Below are 6,861 nucleotides of genomic sequence, written 5' to 3' on the forward strand. Positions count from 1 at the left end.
CAACTGCTATGTATTTTTCAAAGACAAAATCTAAGGGAGACCTTGGTATGAAACCAAAACAGGTCTCAAAAGGAGATCTCTATGTAGAAGAATGTTTAGCACGGTTGTAAGCATGTTGCACATAACATAAGTGTTCATCCCAAAGCTTGGGATGCTTGCTGCAATAACCCCTGAGCAACTGGATCACTATCTAGTTGACTACCTCTATTTGGCCATTTGTCTGTGGATGAAAGGTTGTGCTTTTCTTCAGTCTGGTGTCCATTAATTCCCACAGACTTGACCAAAAATTCCCAACAAATCGGGAGTCTCGATCAGATACTATGGAAGTGGGTAACCCAAAATGCACCCAGACATGCTGAAAGAACAATTTCGTTGTTTGTTCAGCTGTAATCTGCTTATTACAGGGTATTAAAATACACATTTTGCTGAACATGTCCACAATAACATATAAATAGTCATGTCCCTTTCTAGATTTTGGCAATCCCCCAACAAAGTCCATGGAAAAACTTTCCCAAGGATGGGATGGGACTGGTAGTGGATTGTACAAGCCTAGTTTTCTATTGTTGGGCTTGCTTTTAGCACACATGATACACCCGCTTACATATCTAGAAACTATTTCATGCATTTTTGGCCAATAACAGTATCTTTGTAGCTGTGAAACTGTTTTACTTACCCCAAAATGACCTGATATCAGGGAAGTATGTGCCTCCCTAATTATATTAATTCTCTCTGTTTGTGGAATTCATAGCTTCCCCAAATGATATAAGAGTCGATCCTTAACATAGTAATCCAATTATTCTACCTTTTTGCCATTAGTTAAAGTTGCATATACATCTTTAAAGTATATATCCTGAGCATATTGTTCAATGTAGCTTTCATGCATTACTGAGTTATGCTTAAGTATAGTAGATGCATTTATGATTGGTCTGGACAACATATCTGCAACTTTATTATGTATGCCCTTTTTATATTTGATGACTAAATGAAATTGTTTTAGGAAACCCATCCACCTATAGTGTCTTGATTATTGCTACTTAGTTTGTGAGTGCAAGTACTGAAGTGGCCAATGATCAGTATGTATTATTGTTTCTTTGCCCATTAAGTAATGTTTCCACTTCTTCACACTCTGAACTAATACATACAATTATTTATCATATGTAGGATAATTAACTACTGCAGAATCAAAAGTCTCAGAATGGTAGCATATGGGTTTAACATGTTGCATCAACACTACTCCCATGGCATAATCACTAGCATCTGTTTCGATCTCAAATGGTTGTTGAAGATTTGGCAATGTGATTATTGGTTCTGTACTATTTTTTTCTTTCAAGGTGTCGAAGGCTTTCTGCTATTTGCCTCCCCACTGGAACACCTTGTTCAATCTTTTCAAAGCATGTAAGGGTGCTGCAATTAAGGAAAAGTTAGCAATAAACTTTCTCCAATATTGTGCTGCCCCTAGGAAGCTTCTAACTTCTGTAGCAGACTTGGGTTTAGGCCAGTTTACAATGACTGCAACCTTAGAGGGATTTATCTTCAATTCACCACCCCCTACAATATGACCCAAATAATTCAAAGATGTTTTACCAAATTCACATTTTGATAATTTAACATAGAGATTTTCCTTTTTCAAAACATCTAGAGTCTGCTTCACATGCTTCAAATGTTCTTCCCATGTTTTACTAAATACAAGAATGTCATCCAAATATACAATTACAAAATCATCAATAAAAGGCCTGAGTACATCATTCATTACTCTCATAAAAGTGGCAGGAGCATTAGTTAAGCCAAAAGGCATAACTAGCCATTTATACAGCCCTTGCTTTGTTTTGAAAGCAATCTTCCATGCGTCTTGCTCTGCTACTCTGACCTGATGGTAACCACTATGTAGGTCTGATGCGGGAGCATCCAGCCCAAAAAGGAAATTATTGTAAATAATAGACATAGGGGTCATGCATTAGTTTCCTAAATTCCAAGTTACTTAGATATTCTCAAAATAAATAAATAAAACTAGGAGAGCTTTTAGGCATAAAAGGAATGGATGTGGACCATTAAGTGATAAGGAAAGCTTTTCTATTTTAGAACAAGGGAAAAAGACAGAATAAAGCTGAAGGGATTCTTTTGCCATATGTATTCATTGCATGAGCTTTAGTTGAGTGATTTTAGGATTTTTAGATCATGCTAAGTTTAATAAATTAGGAAGCCTCAAAGGCATTGGGTGTGTAAGGAGTGAGTTTGAGGAGTGAGCAAGGGTTCTCCTTGGGAGCCTTCGGGCAGTTTGTAAAAGGGCCATAGATTTGTATATCTGGCCATAAATAGAACTTTTGTGAATGCTTATTTTTATGTAAATCCGAGATATGGTTCTGCGTATGGTGGTAGAAATTGATGTTTGGTAACATTGAATTTGCACGAAGTGGTAATGGTTCTTATTTTCCTATGCGCTATAATCCTGTATATTAATCGTTGAAGGTACCTTTCTTTTCATTCACAGTCATATTGCTTTACTGTGGCGCATATATTCTTGGTATAGCAAGAACTCTTGTAAATTTTTAAATGGATGTGGCATCGTTGATAATTCATAACTGAAAGTGCTGACCATATCGGCGTCGAAAGGGTTTTTTGGAACTGTTCCTTGGCTTATATGCGGGTTTTCAAAGCCTTCCGTCCAGACGGAGACATATTGTGACAGAGGGCGAGTTCTGAATGTAGCTGTCGGAAAGATTTAGTTTGCTGTGCATATAGAGTCCGAGGTTCCGTGAATTGGAATATAGCAAGTCCTTGTTGGGCAAATGCGATTTATGTATATGTGTTGACCGAAACGGTATGGAGGAGCTGAAGGATATATATGCCTTATCCAAGGTAGAACGATGCGACTTATAGTTATGAGCACTGGACAGCGGATCTTGTTTGGTGATAGCGACGTATATTTGTGTTGATCAAACTGTATAAAGGCTAAGATACATAGTTGTCTATCCGTAATAGCAACGTATACATCTATACGAGTCTGTCTATGGTAAAGTGATGCCATATATACATACGAGACCGTGTGTATAATAAGAACTAGCCTATACCAGCGTGATACTAAAGAAAGGGGAAGACTGCTGCCGATATGCGTAAGTAAATACATATATGCGCATGTCCATTCTTAAATGGTGCGCAAGTCCACATATTGTATGCTTCTTTTAAAGAACTGCATGAAGAGTATCGAGTGTTAAAAGGTATGGTTTTCATAGTATTGTGTGTTACTGCCAAACATTTGTTTTATAAATCGTAAGGTTACACAAGATTTTATATGCATGGTGGTCGGAGGATCCTGGTAGGAGCGGCCTGGGCTGCATCAAGGTCCAACTTGGAAAAGTAAATAGCCTCTTTCAGCTGATCCAATAGATCATCAATGCGAGGAAGGGGATAACGATTCTTGATCGTTATTTTATTCAGTGCTCGGTAATCAGTGCACATCCTCCACGAACCATCCTTCTTTCTCACAACACGATTGGAGATCCACATGGTGATGTGCTTGGTCTTATGAACTCTTTCTCGAGCAGCTCTTGTACTTGCTTCTTGAATTCTGCATTCTCTAAAGTGGATAACCTGTACATTCCAATGTTAGGCAATGGAGCATCTTGCTACAAATTAATATCATGTAAAATTTCCCTTTTTGGTGGCAGACCTTTAGGTTCTTGAAATAAGATATCATATTCTAAAACAAATTTTTCTAAATTAGCTTGCTATTTAGCATCACATCCTTCAAATACATTGGTTTTATCAGGTTTCTTTTCCTTTATAACCATCAGTAAAAATTTCTTGCACGAATTTACAATTCTTTTCATCTGCCCTGATTTTATGAGAGTATAATTATTCTTGAGTTTGTGAGCTCTTACAATATATTCTATTCCATCTTTAACAAGTTGATACTTATTTTCTGCTCTATAGAAAATTGCTTTTCTATCATACAAGTAAGGACTTCCTAAACCAATCCCACATGTATCCAAGGGAACAATATCTAACTCAACCTCATCTACAAATGTTGACCCAAAAGAAAACCTAAGTTTACATTGTCTAGTCACTTGTAACTTTGCTTTATCACATACCCAACCTAATGGATATGGCTTCTTGTGAGGTGTGGTTAGGAGTCCCAATTTCTTTAGAATTGCTTCAGAAATTAAGTTTACTTGTGAGCCACTATCAAACAAAGTACCAATCTTGTGATGCTTGGAAATAACTCTAATATGAAAAATCTCATGTCTTCTTCTCTCATTTTCTTCACTATCTATAGTTTGGACAGAATTACTAGTAGATGCTTCAGAATTTTTACCTTTTATACCTGTGGCTGCAATTGTTGTTTCATCACCTGAGTCTGACCCCAAATCTTTTTGTATAGCAGCAACAATCTTCTTCTTCTTGCCATCGAACTTCTTGGGTTTCAGCTCCGGATGCGAAGACCAGCAATTTTCATCATCATGTCCATCCTTCTTGTAGTGAGTGCATGAAGGTTTGGCCATCTGTACAGAATTTTCCTTTCTCTCTTTCCATTTCTTCTTTCTCTTTTCCTTGTTTTTGCTTGCAGTGGGTTTTGATGATCCCCTAATCTCTGGGTTCACATTCTTGCCTCTAGCCTCTAGATGGGTACCCTGAACCGATACCTCATCTATGCTAGTAGGGTTAAACATGAGAATGGTATGTCTCAAATAACTATGTATACCACCTATATACTTCAACAAAGTTTCAAGTGAGTCTAAAGAAATGCCTAGAATCAAAGCTCTTTTTCTAAATTCTTGAGTGTAACTTTGTACACTTTGCCCTTTTAATTGGCGAAGAGTTTGCCAACTCATCATAGCCTCCTGCATATAAGCTAGTGGATAGAATTGCTTTTTAATTGCAGAAACAAATTTGCTCCAATTAGAAAGAATTTTACCATGCTTCTTCAAGTTAGCTTGTGTTCTGCCATCCCACCATACCAAGGCAATTCCTCCAAGGCGTAGGCTGGCCAGCTGAATTTTACTCTTGTCTAAGTCAATATTTTGCACCCTGCAATACACATCAATCTGCCTAATCCAATTATCTAACTTCTCTGCATTTAACTCTCCATCATATATTGGCAAATCAAATTTAACATCTAATTTAATCAAAGATGTTTTCTATTTTTTATTTTCAGGGCTGTCAGGAGGTGTGGGAAGCTTTTCTTCTTTCCCTCTGCCTTTAGAATGGCCATCTCGAAAAGATTCTTTTGTTCCTTTATCTTGTTGGGAAGTTGAAGAATCTTCACTTCGACCCTTATTAAATTCTCTATACATTTCCTCTACCATGGCTCTCATGGTCATGAAGTTGTCCATGAACTAAGAGTCTGATTCCAAGGGAATTTCTTCTATCATTTTCCTCTTAGGATAGGCTCTACCAATTTCTGGGTTAGTTTCAACCAGTTCTCCTTCTCCTAATTTAAGCTTTGACCTAGTTAGCATTCACAAACAGTTCAACACAAGCTTGTCTAACCTTAGCAACCTAAAGCTCTGATACCAGTTGATTTGAAAATGAGATCTAAGACAATTAATAAGGTATTACAGACTTATGTGCATGGATGTCCCTATATTATTTTTTGCAATGGATCGATCAAATTGCAAAATACATAGACTTTGAAGTAGCAAAAGACTATAATAGAAAAACACATAAAAACACAGTAGATTTAATAAGGATTTCACCCAATACTCCTGGGCTACATCTCCTGGTCCAGCCTTCAGTGGTGGCCTCTCTATTATGACTTCAAGCATAATTTTGTTTACAATAGTGAGTTCAATTTGAGCCTCACACAAAAACAGGTTACAATAACAAGAGCTTCACTTGAATCCCTCAAGCTTCCTCTGAGTACATAGACCCCCACACAGCTATCAATCTGTTCTAAACTCTGTCTCGCATTTTCTTTTTGAACACTGCCTGCCTCTCTTCTCTCTGTTTGTGGCTTTTAAAGCTAACTGCGCTGCCTATTCGTTTCACATCCTCAGCTTTCAGTCTTCCCAACCTCTAAATGCTTACAATCCCTCTGCCAGTGTTATTCAATCATTGTTTAACGTATGGAAGGGAGGTGACCACCTATCCATAATGCCAGAGTACCTCAGGTCCCTGAAATCCTTTAAAACAGTCGCGTCCTGTTAAAACACAGGGAAATACATTTTGAAACGGAGGAATCCACCAAAACATGACAAGTTGGACTTCAAAAGTCCTTAAATCCTCCCTATTCTCCATCGGGTCCACCTGTTGTCGCTGTCGTAAATCGCAATGGCTCGTTTTCTTTGTATTTTGGAAATACACAAAAATCGCAAAAATATATTGAAATGGCCTTGTTTGCGGATCTCAAATCCTATAAAATATTGCCGATAATCCTATTGGTCTGGATCATCGAGTCGCTTTGATTGCGATATCGCAATCGCTCGTCGCAATGCCCCCGGGCCGTTATAAGTGCCCCTGCAATTCCTCGATAATGATCTTGCGACGTAATATGGGTCGTCGATATGCGTGCTTGATCAACAGTCCATATTAACTCCACCAATCACCGTCGCCATAAACATATGTTAAGCATCAATATCGCTATTCACGATCGCAACTCTTATGTGGATCTCACCGACCTCTGCTAACGGTCACTGCCGATTGTGATTTCTGATCCGATCTGGACCATTGATCGGCGAGATTGGACGGCTACTATGCATCATTTGTTCCGCTTGCAATTACTCTGTTTTTTTTCATGATTTCACGGGTTCTGGACCTCCCGATAGTGTTTCTCCACCCTGCTAAGGGTGCACTTCTTATGATAATTTTGATCTTTTTAAGGGATTTTGGCCTTGGGCATGATTTTTTAAAGTTTTATGAAGACTT

Source organism: Pinus tabuliformis, chromosome 1_1 (genome assembly GCF_031772625.1).
Source record: "Pinus tabuliformis cultivar Carrire ecotype Pingquan chromosome 1_1, CPIR1, whole genome shotgun sequence".
Classification (NCBI taxonomy): Eukaryota; Viridiplantae; Streptophyta; class Pinopsida; order Pinales; family Pinaceae; genus Pinus; species Pinus tabuliformis.